The sequence below is a fragment of the Geospiza fortis genome, unplaced genomic scaffold (genome assembly GCF_000277835.1).
Source record: "Geospiza fortis unplaced genomic scaffold, GeoFor_1.0 scaffold719, whole genome shotgun sequence".
NCBI classification, from domain to species: domain Eukaryota; kingdom Metazoa; phylum Chordata; class Aves; order Passeriformes; family Thraupidae; genus Geospiza; species Geospiza fortis.
In genome coordinates this window covers 1,243,839-1,260,422 of record NW_005054451.1, presented here as the reverse complement: position 1 = coordinate 1,260,422, position 16,584 = coordinate 1,243,839, and positions in this window count along the sequence as shown.

Here is a 16,584-nt window from a genome sequence, read left to right as displayed (position 1 = left end):
CTCTTTCCCCCTCCCCCTGGCCCTATCTTTGTGCTGATGTGTTAACGTGCAGACATCCTGCTAATAGCTTGGATATGCTTAATCTTAAAAAGCAATTTTGAGGACGGGGTTGCTCTCTGCTGCATCCCTGGGGAGGCTGTTTCCCGAGAGTGGGCAGCACTGCCAAGTCGTTTTGGGATCTTAACTCCTTACTGCCAGGTCTGATTTCCCTTCTAAGATAAATCTCTCTCCCTTTACCTCACCAAGTACCATCCCTGTTTTGACTCAAAGGTTTGGTTTATTTTCTGGTTGGGTTCTCATCACTTAAGAGAGGTTCACAAACGCCTGCAGCAGCAAATTGGCATTTGTGTTTTAGGGCACTTTCCAGTATTATCTGAGGTCACAGAGTTAGGACAGTGAAATCCATTTCTTTTCCACGGTGTGTTATTTCTTAAATTCAAGCAATAGTTTTCATGTTTTAAAAGGTCCCTACCAAGCAGAGCTTCACTCACTGGCTTTTAGCCTTCCATTAAACTGGGATGAATCCTTCAGCCTTTACCTGTATGAGTGATTTGGAGCCCTTCAAGCAGACTTAGATTACCTGGATAATTACAGGTTTTTCAAATGTGAGATGGTTTAGGATCAGACCCATCATTTCCAGTGAGTAGGGTTTGCAGGGTGAAATCTTCAGCTGTACGTGAGAAATTATCTGGTCTTCTCCTGCTTTCTTTGCTATCCACCCCTGCTGCTGGTCAAGCAGAAATGCTCCACTGTTCAAATACCTGGCAACAACGATTTAATTTGACAATTTGTAGATGGTATTCCTGTATTACCCTTTAGGACCTTAATAATAGGTTTTTCTTTAGTGAAGCATTAAAACATTAAAGGCCATAAATTCCACAGTCACCTGTATCCATTTATTGCTAATTTATTATGGAACATATCATAAAACTTTGCTTGACATATAGGCCTCTTCATAACTATAAATCTTTTTTCAACTGTTTAGATAACTTATGCTTAAGTTCAAGGAAAGACCTCTATGAACAAATATTTTAAACATCTATTTATTATGCAACACTAATTCGTACAAACTATGTGGCAAATACTGAGAAATATTACTCTATAGTCAGATTTATTACTTCAAGTTTTTGGGGGATATATCTATTATAAAAATAAAATAAAAACTTTGTGTCAAGTGTCTGCTTTATTAAAAGGTTTAAAAGCTCTAACTGAATAGAGCTGTTATTGCAGTTAACATCAAATATATAAATGTTTCTCTTCAGATTAAGTTTGCCATTTGTAACTTGGAACTGCAGAAAGGATTGTAAGTGTGTTTCACAGAGGAGAGCAAAACCAAAAGTTATCTGACTTGGTAATTCTATAGCTTAATAATGTCTATAATGTCCTTCTTGCTACAGAGCTTGACCTTGCTCTCATGAAACCATTTTAAAAATCCCAGTGATGCTGGATGATATATAGGTATATAGAAATAATTTGGGCATTTAATTTATTCTTATCTCAAGTAATTGCTTGGGATTGGCACTGTTTATATTTGTTGCTTTTAAATTACCTGCTGTTGTTTCATATGTGAAAAAGAAAACATTTTCTTCCTTGTGGTGTATAAATTCAAGTCACTTGGATAAACAAAACCAGAATTCTACAAAATGCTACTCTTCTTTTTTTTTCCTTTAACATTTTTACCCTGGCTGAATTATTAGCATATGTATTTGCTAATCATACATATGTATTATTAGCATATGTAGTAAAGTAATTGGTTTTAGCAGCAATGCACGTGCATACACCCAGACAGCTTCTTTAGCAAGAAGTTGGTTTGTAAAAATATTGTTTGGGTGTCTCATTAAAAGGCTCTGTTTTATTAGTCCTTTTCCTATAAATGAGTTTTTTTGCACATGGAAGGTCATACTTTTTTTGAAGCAAATTCCCCTCTCAGTGCTCTCCTCATCAGTTCAGCTTGGTATGTGTTTGCAAATGCTCTGTGACCTCAGGATTTTCTTATAAACTGTTAAACTATATGACCAAAATCACAGTGTAAGGCCAAAACAGTGCAACAAGAACAACTCTTAATTGGTATATTAAAGTCAGAAAAAAAGGGATGAAAATCTTCTACAATCTACTAAATGCTACTCTTTAAAGTGAGTTTGTTCATAACAAACTAATTAAAACTGTGCAGATTTTTTGTGTACTTGAGAAAACCCAAACCCAGCTTACTCTAATGCAATCACAACATCATTAACATCCAAATGAAAGCAAAGCAACTGATGCATCCAGAATGTACACTAATTGTCCACCAGTTTTCTGCTGGCTTCATCACTGGATCTTTTAAGGATTGTTTCTTGGGACAGGACAGGCAGGATTAATGCCCCATGAGCATTATATCCAGTCACCAGCCAAGTGGGGAAGAGGATCAATTGTCTGTTCATGCTTTGTCCCTGTCTCAATGACTTTCTGATTTCTGCTTTCAGAATATTTCTATATTTTCCCCTCCCAAATGTTCTCCCTGCTCTCTCCTTGGTCTCTTTTCCTCATCCTTTTTGCCAATCCTTTCCCTGCAGTGTCTTTCCACTCTCCCCCATGGCCCTGCTCCATACACAAGATATGGAGAGAGCTCTTATAGGCAGATTCATGCTCTACCCATAGTGCGAGAAAATCAGCAGCTACTGTTTTTAATAGACTTTTTGTGCCCCAGATTATTTTTCTGGGGTTGATGTGTTCATAAAGGTATTCATTTTTCAGGACTTGCCAAGAAAAATAACAAATTCATCTAAAAATAGTGAATCAATATAAAAACCTGGTCAAGAGAAGAATGTTAAAAAATTGAAAGATTAAACAAATCAATTAGCTTTTAATTATATAGCAAGCATCATTTTAATATTACTTATGGAGTCTGTGTCTTTGCAAGAGGTTCCCAGCACATCTCTAAATTCCGCAGCTCCACAGTAAACAACTTTTTATATTACTTCCTGAAAGTCGACCCTGATGGATTGTAATTAATTATATTGCTGATATCTGACAAAATAAGCAACGTTCCCAGTTATTTATGGTCTTAGATTTCACTCAGCTACATAATACAATGTCCCTCTAAGCATTGTCAGGTGCTGTGAAAATTATCAGCCTCAAGCAGGGAAGCCTAAGGAACAGGACAAGGTTTAAAACTAATACCGCGACTTTCAGTTACTGATGCAATCTTACCACAATAAAAGAATTACCTTCAATAAATATATTCCAGAACAGCCTGTGATGGGACTCAAGGAGCCAATTCAGTGTTGTATTCAAATGCTTTGTTTTTCTCTGCAGAGAAACTCCTGGGCCAGGCTCCCTTCTGGCACAACTCTGCTTAAGTCAACAAATGGAGTTACACCCGAGATGAATTTGCCGTGCCATGTTTTTCTAAATAGATTAGGGGTCATTTGAAAAGCTGTAAATAAACCTTTCAAATTCTTTAAGGCAAAAAGAAACAAATCTCCAAGAGGAAGAGAAAGGAAAAAAAGAGAAAAAAAGGGGAAAGAAAAAAGATTTATTCTGCTTTCCCAGAACTGCAAGTTTCCAGGTGTTCACCTTTTGATCTGGCTACAGGCAATGATTTTCTGAAGTGGTTTCTGATGGTGCCTGACATCATTTATGGCACTCCTGAACAATCTTGTAATGTGCTAAACTACACAAAATTAAGTGAGTTAGTGGCTAGCTAAGAGCAGCAAAAGGGCCATGGATATCACATGCACTTTGCTACTTGCAACATGTGTAGCTTTGAAGCAGCATTATTTCTTTGATTTGATAATGAGAATAAAATAATTACTGGTCTCAATTATTCATAGTACAGTGGGGTGACAGGCCCTTGGATCCTCAGTGTTCAATGCTGCAGAAACACAGGGGAAAAAACAAACATATTTTTCCTAATAATTCACAGCCCAGCTTAAGACAAAACACAGCAATGGAGGCAGCAAACCATAGGAAGGGAAAAGATGAGTGGTGTGAACCTACATTAAACCAGAACAGTGTTGTGTGTGGCTGGACAGCCCATGTTGCTCATGTTTGATTTAGTTTTATGTATATTTTATTCAGTCTGTAATTAAAAGATAGAAGAATCCTTGCCATGAGCAGAACTGGACTCAGCTGGCAGAAGCGGCACCACTGAGCCAGTGGGAATTTTGGCATTTATTCTCATGGGTGATAACACCAATGATGGTCTTGATTTCAGGTGTGAAGGACAGCAGTTGCCTCTGCAGGACTTAGGTAGGAAATCAAACTCAGAATGGATCAAGAGTCAAAACTGACTGGTTGTCAAAGCAGTTGGTCACCTCTGGCAAGTCAAAGCCATTCACACAACTTCACATTTTTCCACACGAGCTGCAATTTATTCCTTTTTCTCAAACAAAACACTGTCAGAGAAGAAATTTTCTGTTGTGCCCAAAGAGACAAACTGTTGGCAGTGGATTTAAACTCTGCATCTCTAGATTTTGTTAATTGTTTTAATCAACTTAATGAGCTCTGTAGAGAAGGGAGCTGAACACCTGAGTGGTGGAGTGTGGTGAGAGCAGAGGGCAGATGAGATCTGGAAAACCTGAGGATATGATCTATAACTTCTTTTGGCTGGAGTTTGCTCAGAGCTAAAGGCCTCTCATGCAGATTTGTTGTTGTCCAGGCAAAGGGTGATAAAGAAATGTGATTATCTTGTCTCCCAGTGTGGTTATCAGCACGTGGGATGTGTTTCCTTCTGTGAGACACAGAAATCTGTGCAGTGCTTCAGTACCCAGTGCAGAAATGAGAGTCAAACGCTGCAGTTTTGCCTTTTAGAAGTATTTAATCTGTAAATAACTAATTAGCAGTCTTGCAGAATTTGTCGTTTCCAATGTTGATTCTAAGGGTTGAATTTGTTAATGACATTTTAAATTCTTATTTTATGCCAACAAAGACTGTGAACGCTTAGCCAAATTAATAGAATTTGCATTGACAATGAAATCTCTTCTCCCACTGAAGAAAACCCAAGAAGAGAAATGTATCTGTGAGATCCTACCGTGATTTTGGTAAATCTTTTCCAAGTGCTTATTCTGCAAATCTAGATTAATACCATTTAGAAAGATCAGGCAAATGAAGCTGCAATTAAGAGAATTAGTTAAATCCATTATGGGCTGCTGGCCTTGCTCTCCAACTCAGGAAGGATTAAGCACCACACCCAAAGTCTGTTTGATCCTATCTTCAGGGCACTATTTATTAATTACACTTAATTATTCATGGCAAACCCCAAAATGAAGCAGTTGAACATTAATCCAGCTGTTACCTTTCCCTCAATTCATGGGCTTCTTTTGGATGCTTTTCTCATCTTCTTGACTTTTCCACCCTTAACTTCACAGAGTGTTTCTCCAAGAGCCCCTTGCTGCAGGAGCAGTCTCATTTCTGCAAGATGTCATGTCAGCCCTGGTCACTTCTCAGTGCTGAATCCAAGAGCACCTTGTCAGGAATCATGGAAACAGAATATTTATGCTGCCTGGTGGGTTCTGTGAGCTGTGCTACTGCAGGTGTTTGTGGAGAGCTGGCGTCCTGGTGAGAGGAATCACAGCAGCCCTTCAGAAACACAGCTCAGAGGAACATCGGCTCTCAAAGATTAATTTCCAACCATAGCTTCTATTTCAGACAGCAGCTCTTCCCTCAGTGCCCCTCTCCTGCAGCCCAGTGACTGGCACATGTAACCAGCCCATGACTGAAATCCTGTGTTTTACTTGGAGCAGGGCTGTGAAATAAATCACTGACACTTCCAAGAGTGCCCCAAAGGTGATTTCTCCTCTTTTTCTCCACAAGGTTTGTGTTACTCAGGGGCAAAGCAAAGCACAGGCAACCTGGCCCTTCAGGAGACAGAACACCCCAGGGCAACCCTTCATTAATTACCAATATTATATTTATTATATTTATTAGGGTTACAGAGTAACTAGAGGGAGACTCTATAACTGGAGGAGTATTATATAGATCATCTGTTATTGCTGAGTTATGGCTTAGGTGCTGTTCAGTGCTTTAAGGGTAGGGAGGTCATTTGATAGCTTTAATCACACAGGTGTTTTAGCCTGTCAAAAACAAGGGCAGCTTTGTAGTTGCTGTTTAGCAGTGAGAGTCCTTCTGGATGACAAAGTGAACTGAGCTGATCAAAACATACACAGAAAGTGTAAACAAACAAAAAAATGGGCAAACAATGCCTTTAAATTTCAAATGTCGTGGTCTAAGGGCAAAACAATGAAGGAAAACACAACACACTCACCAGCTTCCTGTTTCCACTCCATGATCAAAGCTTTTAACTTCAGTTTGTTCAATTCTTAATGATTTTCAGGAACTTTTTCTACCCCAGAGCACCAACAAACAAGGAGTAGAAAGCAAAATACAGGCCCTTCCCATGTTCTTGCACTCCAAAGCCCTTTTTTGAAATCCAGCTCTTCTGCAATCAGATTTAAAGCTGATTTAAAAACAAGAATTATAATGTACCCTCACCTAAAACCATAATAATCTCTCCTCCTGCCTCTGGATTGCTGATGTACCAAGGCTTTTAAGTATTTACCTTCTAGATATGAAGCTCCTTAGGGCTGTGTAATGCCTTAGTATTATTACCAGTCCCTCAAGTCATAATGAACTCAGGATTACAGCATATTCTATATTTAAGTTTCCAGGACCAATAATTATTATATGTTCTTTGTTCTGAAATTAAAAAAAAAAGTCATATAATTAGTTCTTTTCTGCTCACTACACAACAAGAATTGATTGGCAAGATCATCACTGGAAATGCTTGGGAAAACTCTAAAACTATTTTTTTTTTCTTTTCTTGATGGTAGGAAGATATTTCACAATTTCATTATTGTGATTTACTAATCCAGAGAGCTGGCACAAGCTGCAACCATTAAATGATGTGACTGTGAATTTTAGAATGAGGGCGTGTTATTAGTTTTTGTTAAAAAACAAAGCACAAAAAGGACTAATACCTACCCAGATTTCCTACAACATTTTTTTTTCTGGTTGGAAATGTTGTCTAAGTAGAAAGACTTTGGCCTTATATCTTATATAGGTATATATACCTATCTTATATACCTAAATTGGCATTACTTTGCTAGGCCAGAGATGCTGAAATTACCTCTTACACAGAGTTCTGATTCATTCTTGATAGGAATTTGCTCGCAGACATTTTCTTTATGGTCTCACAGAGCCCGTGTGCTGAGCCTGGTCAGCTCCCAAAGCTTTAACGATGTGAATGGCTTGTGCTGCTTTTGCCATTATGGGCACCTAGAAAAATATGCCTGATAATGGCTAAACCAGGGTATTTTCTACTTATGAGCTGTTTTATAAGAAACAAATTCAAATTATACCTTTGTAGGCACCTGTGCAGTCCCAGTGATATGGAAAAGGTTTGAGCTGTTGAAATAGGTTTTGGAATCAGCTAATGGGGTATTTGGCAACAATTTTTAGTTATATTTCAAATTAGATTTGCTTTAGACAAATATAAGGGATATATTACCATTGACCTGTGCCTCATTGCTTTTTCTAATCTCCCTTTTGCTACCTCTCCATTTCTTAAGCTGCATCCTAGTAGGAATTGAATATTTCTTTGTACATCTTTTCTAAATGATAAAGCAGATTTCTGTAAGAATATGAGGCTTTTGGCCAAATTATTCAGTTAGTATTTGGGTGGGTGGAAATTGTTTTGTTGCTTTTTCTTCAAACATTCAACACACAACCTGTTAAGTTTCTGTAGCACAATTTATTTTATTAGCAGGCAGTAACCCTTGTTGACCAGTCCTCTGTTTTTCAGACATTCTGCATTTGGCACATATTGTGAAGGCTGAGAAATATAAAATTAATATAGGAGGTTATTTGATTGCAAAGTTGCAGCACTGGAAGAAATAACATGTATTCCAGTAGGGTTTCAGTATCCCCAGCATGAGCTGAACTAAATGAAGACCTTGTATGTCAAATGCAGGGGAATATTTGGGGAACATGCAGTTGAAATCTTCATCCCCACCCTCTTCTTTTGCTCATCTTCAAAAGAACTGTCAGCTCATGGGTTTGTGCAATATGAAGCAGATCCCATCACATTTTCCACTCTCACCTGCAGAGCTGGGATCCTGCAGCTCTGGCGATGTCAGGGATCTGTGAGGACCTTTTTCCATCTCTGAAGCAGATTCAGAGCAGGGAGTGGAGCTCAGGCTCTGGTCTGGCCTGCAGAAAGCAGTTCCCTGGCACTGGGGTGTGGTAAAGGAGGGAGCACAGAGAGGCTGGGTGGGAGGAAGGATGGTGGAGCTCGACTGCTGTGCTGGAGGAAGAGCTGCAGCAACAGCTCCGTCTGCTTGTGCTGAGTGGGTGTTCACACAATGGAGCTCAGTCATCAGATCCCATTACACACCTACACCAAGGGCTGTGTGACAGAACAGGTTATGTGAGGGTGGATTAGAGGATTGAGTATATAAAGAATCCAGAGCCACATTTTTATTTTTTTTAGATTTGCTTTGTGCTACAGCTAATCTTTGTCCAAAAAGAAAAAAAAATCCATAATGGAACCACAAAGAAACTCAGCCTGAAATCATCTCATCTAGCTTTGCTGGATTTTAGATGTTGAAAGCTAGGATCTGGGATGTAATTGTGTAGCATTACACGACACATCAGGTGTCCTAAATCCCCTTGAATTGTAGGCATATAATTCAGGAGGTGCCTCAGGTGCCCTGTGAAAAAAGAAAGGTACACCTAGAGAGCAACTCAGATCTCATGGATGAGCCTGTGGGAAAAGGCACCACAGCCAAGTGACTGGAAATGGGAGGAAACTGGCCCTGGCGTGTTCCAAAGCAACAGAAGGGGTAAATCAAATAATTCATCTGCACCAGAAACTAAAACCTGTGACAGGGTTTGCACTTAAAACTTGTGTCCATGACAGCTTGTCCATTTTTCCAGTAATATTGGTTTTCCTCATAAAATATGTTACACATTGCCTCTTGGTCCTTTGAGCTCTCAAATAGGTCAGTAATTCTATTGACTTCCAAACTCTTTACCTGCAAGCAGTCAAGGCTTTGTCTGGTCAGGGTCCAAAAGTCCTTCTAACCTGCAAACATTTATGGAAAAAGTGCTGATTGAATAGGAAAAAATGTACAAAAATATATTTAAAACCTCCCCTCTCCAAACCTCAGCTGGCAAGTGCAATGGGGCAAATGGTCCACTCTGGCTCCCAGCTGTTTAGTCTCCCCAGTTTACAGCTCCCATTATGTGCCAGTTATGCAGAAGGTGAGGCCATCACTTGTTTGCCATTGAGCAGAGCTATTCTCCAGCACTAACAATGATCTCAAAACCAGGCACATAAAATGGTACATTCTTACATGCAGTTGTGGTTGCAGGTCATACTTGTCATGTCTGCCTGATATTCTCTTGTTCTAATAAGCCCTGTCTACAAAGTAATGAATTCTGTGAGCCTTATTCAGGTAATTACTTTTTAATTTTAGTTTTCAAGGATTTTTATTCAGACTTCTTGGGCGGATGCAGGGTCTGACTTGTCTGTCCCTTGGAGGACACATGGTTTGTCCCAGGTATATTCAGGGCAACTAATTTTTCCTCTAGGACCCTCTTGTGGAAGGTTTCATTTCACTGTGGCAGGTTAAATCACTTTAGATTTAGATACTCATAGACAAGGATGTTCACAATCTGTTTCTTAGACAGCAAAACACTTTTGTTGGCAAAAAAATGGCCTTTGGGAATCCAGAGACCTCGACCTGTCATAGTACAAGCTCATTTCTTTTTCTTTTCCTGCTTTCATTGTGTATTCTGGACCCTGCTAAGTAACCTTCCCCATCTAAAAGTTGTTCTTCACAAAGGTAAGAGAGATATTGCTTTAGTTTTCAGTTACAGGCTTTACAACTCCATCAGAAGAAAGATTCATGTTTTCCCACAGTCCCCAAGAGTTACCACTTAGTATTATTATGGTCTTTGCTCAGGGTAACACCAGTTTGACAGCTTCCCATTTATTAATGCAGTTAAAAATGTTAATAAACGTGACATTTATTATTATTATCATAACATTCTTCAATTACATTGGTGCAGTCTTATCCAGCAAAAGCAAACCTGAGCCAAACGTATCTTTAAAACGTCTGCACACAAGCCAATGCCAGCCAAGGGTGTGACATTTTTTGTTTTTTATTTTTACAGTTTTTAAGAACACTTCACACTGGCAAAAGCTTTCAGGCAAACCCAGCTTATACTGGCATCAAGTGATTTTTGCTCATACAGCTTGCCCTGTTTGCAGAACTGTTTCAGGCTAGATCAGAAAAGCACTCTGTGGCCAGCACAAGCTGAGTGTGTGCCAGGGCACAGCTGCAGTGGTGTCATATCAGCCCACAAGCAAGGACTTCATCAGGCAGCACTGGTGGGGAGCTACAGCCTCTTTAGCTGACTCTCATTTACCCCCAGCAAACCCTTTCTTGGTTCTCATTCTCATTTACCCCCAGCAAACCCTTTCTTGGTTCTCACTGGGAAGGTTCACCATTGTAGCTGGTTACTGGCACACCTTACCTGCATTCTGTTGGTAACACTTTTCCCAAAATTCAATTTTCCAGAATATTGGAGCAGTATATGGGAGTGCCACATGAAACTGAACAACTGCTAAAGAGCCTGTTTGGCTTGCATGATCGAAAAGTTCATAAATAAAGAAGATCCTTGCTGGTTTTTCTTGGTATCCTCTTGGTGCCATCTGAGAAGCACAAAGGAAACAGAGAGGACCAAAGGCTTTAGATCAAGAAATGTCTGGCTGGGAGGACAGAGGAAATTCATAAAGGAGGGTTGTCCATTTGGTATGGGACATTGCATAAATCCCTTTTTGTGGAGATTTAGGGACACATTTAAGGGTGATAACTCTACCCATTGTCATAGAGAAGGATGACTCTTCTCTGTCTTGACAAATGTACCATTTTTCTTTTGTGTGGCTGCAATTACTGTTTTCCATTTTCTGCACTGTTTGGGGGTGAGAGTGGCCTATCCCTCCTCTGATGTCAGATGGTAGAGGAACCATCCCTTTCCCTGAAATCCTTTTGAAATGTGTTACCACTCTAACTGCACAGAGATCTTGCCCTGAAATGTGCCTGGGACAATTTTTATCTCTGAGATGTTGGTTTGGGTCCCAAAACAGCTGCTGGGCTATGAGGCCCTGAGGTCTGTGCCAACAATAAGATCTGCATGTCCCAAAAATCACGTAAATCTGTGGCTCCTGTGGCAGTGTAGCCTTCCACCATGCTCACCACACATTCCTACAGGAATGTGCAAACCCCACAGAACAGACCCTGCAGATATTTTGGCTCTGAGAACAGCGAGAAGTTGCATAAACTTTCCTGCATTTTACATCCCCATCTTTCATTGCGAGATATTGAATTGTGACATCAAAGAGTTAATGTGGACAGAAATGTTTGATCTCATTCTACTTGAACTTATTACATTTTGAATTCTGATACTGTTACAGTGAAGCTGTAAATTTATCTTGAGGTAAGCCAGCAGAAAGGCACTATTTTCTAGTTAGTAGCAGCCATTCTGTTCCTTAAAAGAAATTTGGGACAGATGTGTCTGTCTTATTATTTCAGTGAACGCAGGGAGAAAATGTATTTTATTTCTTATTAAATAAATTTGCCTGTTCATCTCAGTATGTGGGACTGTCAAAGCTTATAAATTTGGTAGTATTTTAACATGATCATTCTGTTTTTCTTTAAACCAAGTTATTAAATTGATATATTTTTATAAAAAGCAGAGGGTGGTGGAAATTTTTTTTTCATCTTTTGACATTTGGTTTACTGTTAAGGGGTTTTAAGTAACGCTGTATCTTAAATCAGAAAGATAACAACTCTTCCAAAGACTGTTGCAAACCAACCATAAGACTGGGATTCACTGGGTTGCAGTGCTGGTAAGGCAGTGTGTGTTTGGACTTTGATACTGGGATTTTTTTGTGCTAATGCATTGTCGGAGTTTAAGTGTCTCGTGCTTTTCCCTGAGCATCTCTCATACCTGGCTGCAGGGGAGCCAGAGACAAGCTGTTCTGTTGATATATTTACAAATCTCACTCTCACTTCTGCCAAGGTGGCTTTGGGCTCACAATCGCCATAAAAACCCCTTACACCGCTTTCAGCAGTGGTTAATCTGGTGTAAGTGCAAATAGGGTGCAGTCCTGACCAGGAAAAATCCCTTTTGTGTCAAAAAAGACCCCAGTTCCTACAGGAACTGTGGGGCCAGATCCATGCTGGGGTGGCTGTGCTTGGCTACAAAGTCACACAACTTCCAGATGAAGGTCGTTCTTGAGGAAAACACTTGGGTTTGAGTCATGTTGGACAAGCTGCTGTGACTGGGTGAGTAGGTGTTAAAGCAAACCTTCAGAGCAAGAGTTTAGAGAGGGACACACTTTTTTTTATCCCAGTCTTTGTATCTGTGATGAGAACTGGTTAACTTTCTAGCAAATGAAACCAGGCATTTCTGTGAGGAAGGGTGAAAAAAACTGAGAGCAAAAAAGTTAATATTTTTTGAGAGACATGGAAAGGATGAAATCCTTATGCAGTGAGCAGCAGATCAGCCCTTCTGAAGGAAAAGCAGGAGCCCCTTACATGTGCTTCCTACAAAAGAAGGATCAACTCAAAATTAAAAAATTAAATACATGCATAGAGGTTTTCATTTGTTCCATTGATTCTGGTTGACAAATCTGTTTAGTTATATCATCAGCTACTTTGTGTCCTCGATTCTCCACTAGCCTGTTCTGGTTCCACAGACAGGACAGACCACTCATGTGGGGGGGAATTACTGAATCTCCATGTGCATGGCTGGGAAACGAGTTGGACCCACAATCTGAACATCTTTTAAATCAGATGTTGCTAAGAGTTTGCCCAAAAGAGGTCTCTCTTCCCACTTCTCAGGGCTGAATATATTTGAGCTTGGATAACATTTTTTAAGTAATTTCAAGCTGGTGGGCAAGGTCAATATTCCCTCATTTGCTATAATCCTAAAACAGGATACTGTTTGCAAATGCTGAAATTTTCCATGAGCAAAACCATTTAAAAATTATTATTATTGATTCAAGGTCCAGGAAATGTTTCTTTGGGCATTTCTAATCAAAAGGTAATGTTTCACATGGTGACTGAAAAGGTCCTCACTGCATCATAAGAGATGTGGTCTGGGCAAAGAGCAGATCCCTGAGTCACAGCTGGGTAAGCAGGGAAATCAACTTCTGTTCCTTGAGAGGTGAGCCAGGCAAATTAAATTGATGCTGCCTTGGTCCAAAGCAAAACTTCTCAGCTAGACTCAGAACTAACCTAAGAGACTGAAAGCATTGCTTCCCACCCAGAATCCACCTCTGGTTTGCTGTGTGGCTGGATGAGGCTTTGGATCAAGAGCAAATTCTAGCGGTGGGAAGAACAGCAGGGTAAAAGTAGAGACAAGTTCTGGGAGCGTGGTAAATCACTGCTACCTGTAAAAGGCCACATTTGTCTAGGAGCAAAGCTCTGCTTATGTTTCAGCCTGAGCTGCTGATCTGTACATTGCCATTAAATGCTCTTCTGCTATCCTGTGACAGAGCAGCATTTTCCAGGGACCACTGGACAAAGTTTACCCCAGCAAAAGCACAGGTTAAATACTTTTTGGTATTTAACTCAAATCTATCCTCTGTAAAGTGGGAATAATACAATTTGCCCAGCTTTGTGATATTCACTGAGTTCCTATTGCAAAAGATGGTCTGGAAAGTGTGCCAACTTTTTTATTGCCACTAATAAATGAGAAATCCCTTTCTCATTCTAAGACCTGCTGTTAAGGGTCAGTTAAGGTGAAACCAGAGTATCAGGTCTATAAAACACGGTTCTATAAAGAGAACAGCCACAAACTGTGATGCCATGAACAAAAATGAATCCTAACTGCTCTTCTAAGCAGGAAAAGAGTGAAGAGCATGGTCTGTCCAGGCTCAGATGTGCCATAGGACTGTCTGGAAAAGGGAACTCACACGGGGAGGTGGGACAGTGTTTCTGGGGCACACTGCCCATGATCACTTCGTATCCACGACCAGCATTTGCTCAGCCACAAAAGCAAATAGCATTTCTGGGAAGAAGAGACTCAACTACTGCCAGTGCACTTCACTTTTGAGTGGCTGGCCACGCCACGCTGGTAATTTAAATGGAGAAAGAGTGATAATAGTTTAGCAGTGAGAACAACAGTTTTTCCACCTCTTATCTGGAGATAATGGTGGAACATTGCAGGGTTTTTTTCACTCTCTTCCCAGCACCTGTCCTTATTTGTTGAACAATTTATAGCTCCATCTGAAGTATTATCCTGCTAACAGTAGGAGGTATTTGCAGTGCAGCACAACATAATCCTCCCCTCAGAGATTAAGACTATTACCTCATTGATGCTCCTAGTCTCTGCCAGCCTTGGCATACCAATGTACAGCGTGAATGCAGGTTTGCTGCATAATAGCTCACTATGCTACCAGCTAAGCCACTGAATGCTTCTACAGTCATTCCTTTTATTAGGAGAATGACATGACAGTAATAATGGATAATGAATTCTGTTAATGAGATGACTTATTTCAAAAGTAAATAAAGCTCAGGTGTCACGTGAATGAAACATTTGAAATATCTGCAAATGTGATTTAGTAAAATGTTCCAGGGAAGGAAAAAAAAAAAAAACCCACACAAACCCTCCTTTGAGGCAAGAAAGGAGAAAAGGGAAGTTGTACAAGCAGCTTCACTTCATCCCTGGTGCAGGTGATTGATGGCACAATCTCTCTTGCTCCAGTATAGATGAATTTGGCCACGCTGAGGGTATGTAACCTCTGTCAGGTCGAGGCTGCTCTCCTGCTCCCGTGTGTGATGGGGTGGGAGCAGCTCCCAGCAGGAGCTGCCTTGGGACTGCAGCTACTGGCACAGCCTCCCCGCAGCTTGGTCTCTCTCTCTTCAGTGAATTTATCACAAAAAGCTCTTGACTTGGTTGAACTAAAGCCAAGGGAAATGCAAATATCCACTGCTGTTTCTGCTGAATTACATTTACTCCTTTAGTAAGTTATTACTCTTCCTATGAAGAAACAACTTAGACATCTTTTCATGTAATAGAGAAATATTAATGTAATCATCCTCTCCTCACATTTTCAAATGATTGAACTGTGCTTTGCTTCATTTTTGCAAACCAATTCACTGTCAAGCACAAACCAGGTTTGTAGTTTGGTTTATCATACATGAAAATGTTACCAACAACATCAGCATCACACAGAGATACAAACAGGCATCGTCAAGGATGTGGTGAGGATGCTAATATTAGAACTGTCAGACAGCCTTTGTGAAACTCAGGGTTTGTTTATTGACCATAAAAGCATTAAAGCATCAAAGAAAGAGACTACTTGGTGTCTACAGGCGTATTTATCTTCCCTGAGATTTTTTTGCCCTGATGTGGACTCTGACTTCTGCACATCTTTAATACATTTATCCTCACAGTATGCCTGTGAGACACAGAGGAGCTACTCTTTGCATTCTACAGAAATTCTGCAGTTCTGCAAAAGAGAGAGCTGAAACGCTGAAGAGAGAGCAGGCAGGCTGACCTGCAAACACAGCAGCAGGAGGTTCCTCCAGGAGCTCAGCTGCCCAGGGAGCCGTGACCAGCTCCTGCCTCGGTTTCCTCTGGCCATTTGTTCTTGCCCCATGGCATAAAGCACAGGGCTCTGCGGCATGCAGTGCCATACATCACTGGCTAGCAATGCCAGGGAGTTGTTTGCCCATGGAGGGAATATTTTAAAAAGAAAGGAATGAATGAAGAGTCCAGTGATAGGTTCCATGGCTTTGGCCCTCTTCTTCACTGGTCCTTGGGGAATGACTGGATGTTCCAACCTAACGGCTCATTTGTTCTCTGTGCCTGGTAGTTGAAGCAAAACCATTTTGAGGGTCCTTGAGAGAAACCAGACTGACAGTCCCTGTGAACAGCAGAGGCTAGAAAACTGTGACATCCTAGAGGATTTTGTCCCAAACTCCACGTAAGTGTCCCTGAAGCAGTTGGCCCACACCAGCCTCCCACCCAGCACAGCTGCACCACCCAGTTTGGGGCTGTCTCCACTGGCTTCCTTCCCTGGGGACCTGGGACACTGTGGGCTCACACCCCAAAAGAGAAAGAAGCAGATTAAAATCTGCTTATATGGGATAGGAGAAGGGGGAGAGGGAAGATGCAGAGAGATATGAAAGCCAAAAAAGATTTGTGTGCATGACCTGATACATTTTTTAGCTAAGTCTTACAGTTAGGTTAAAGTAAACATTTCACCCAGAATAATCACAAAAATTGGGCTGTCCTTCCATTTCCATCCCTCTTTTTTGTGAAACAAGGTGGGAAAGGTCTCAAAAGTTTAGCAAAGAGCTTAGGAGGCTCTGTGGGCACCCTAACCAGGAGGCCATGAATGGTGTGAGAGATCTCCATCAGGGCAAAGCTGGCATGTGCTGCAGCCCCTGGGCTGAGCTGAGAGTGCTGCCAGCCCCACTCCAGCCTTCCCAGAGCGCTCAGGGTGGAGCCAGGCTGCTGAGAAGCTGCCCCGCTGTTTGGTTGTTTAAGCTGTGGCTGCAGAAGAAAAGAAAAGCAAAACCATGG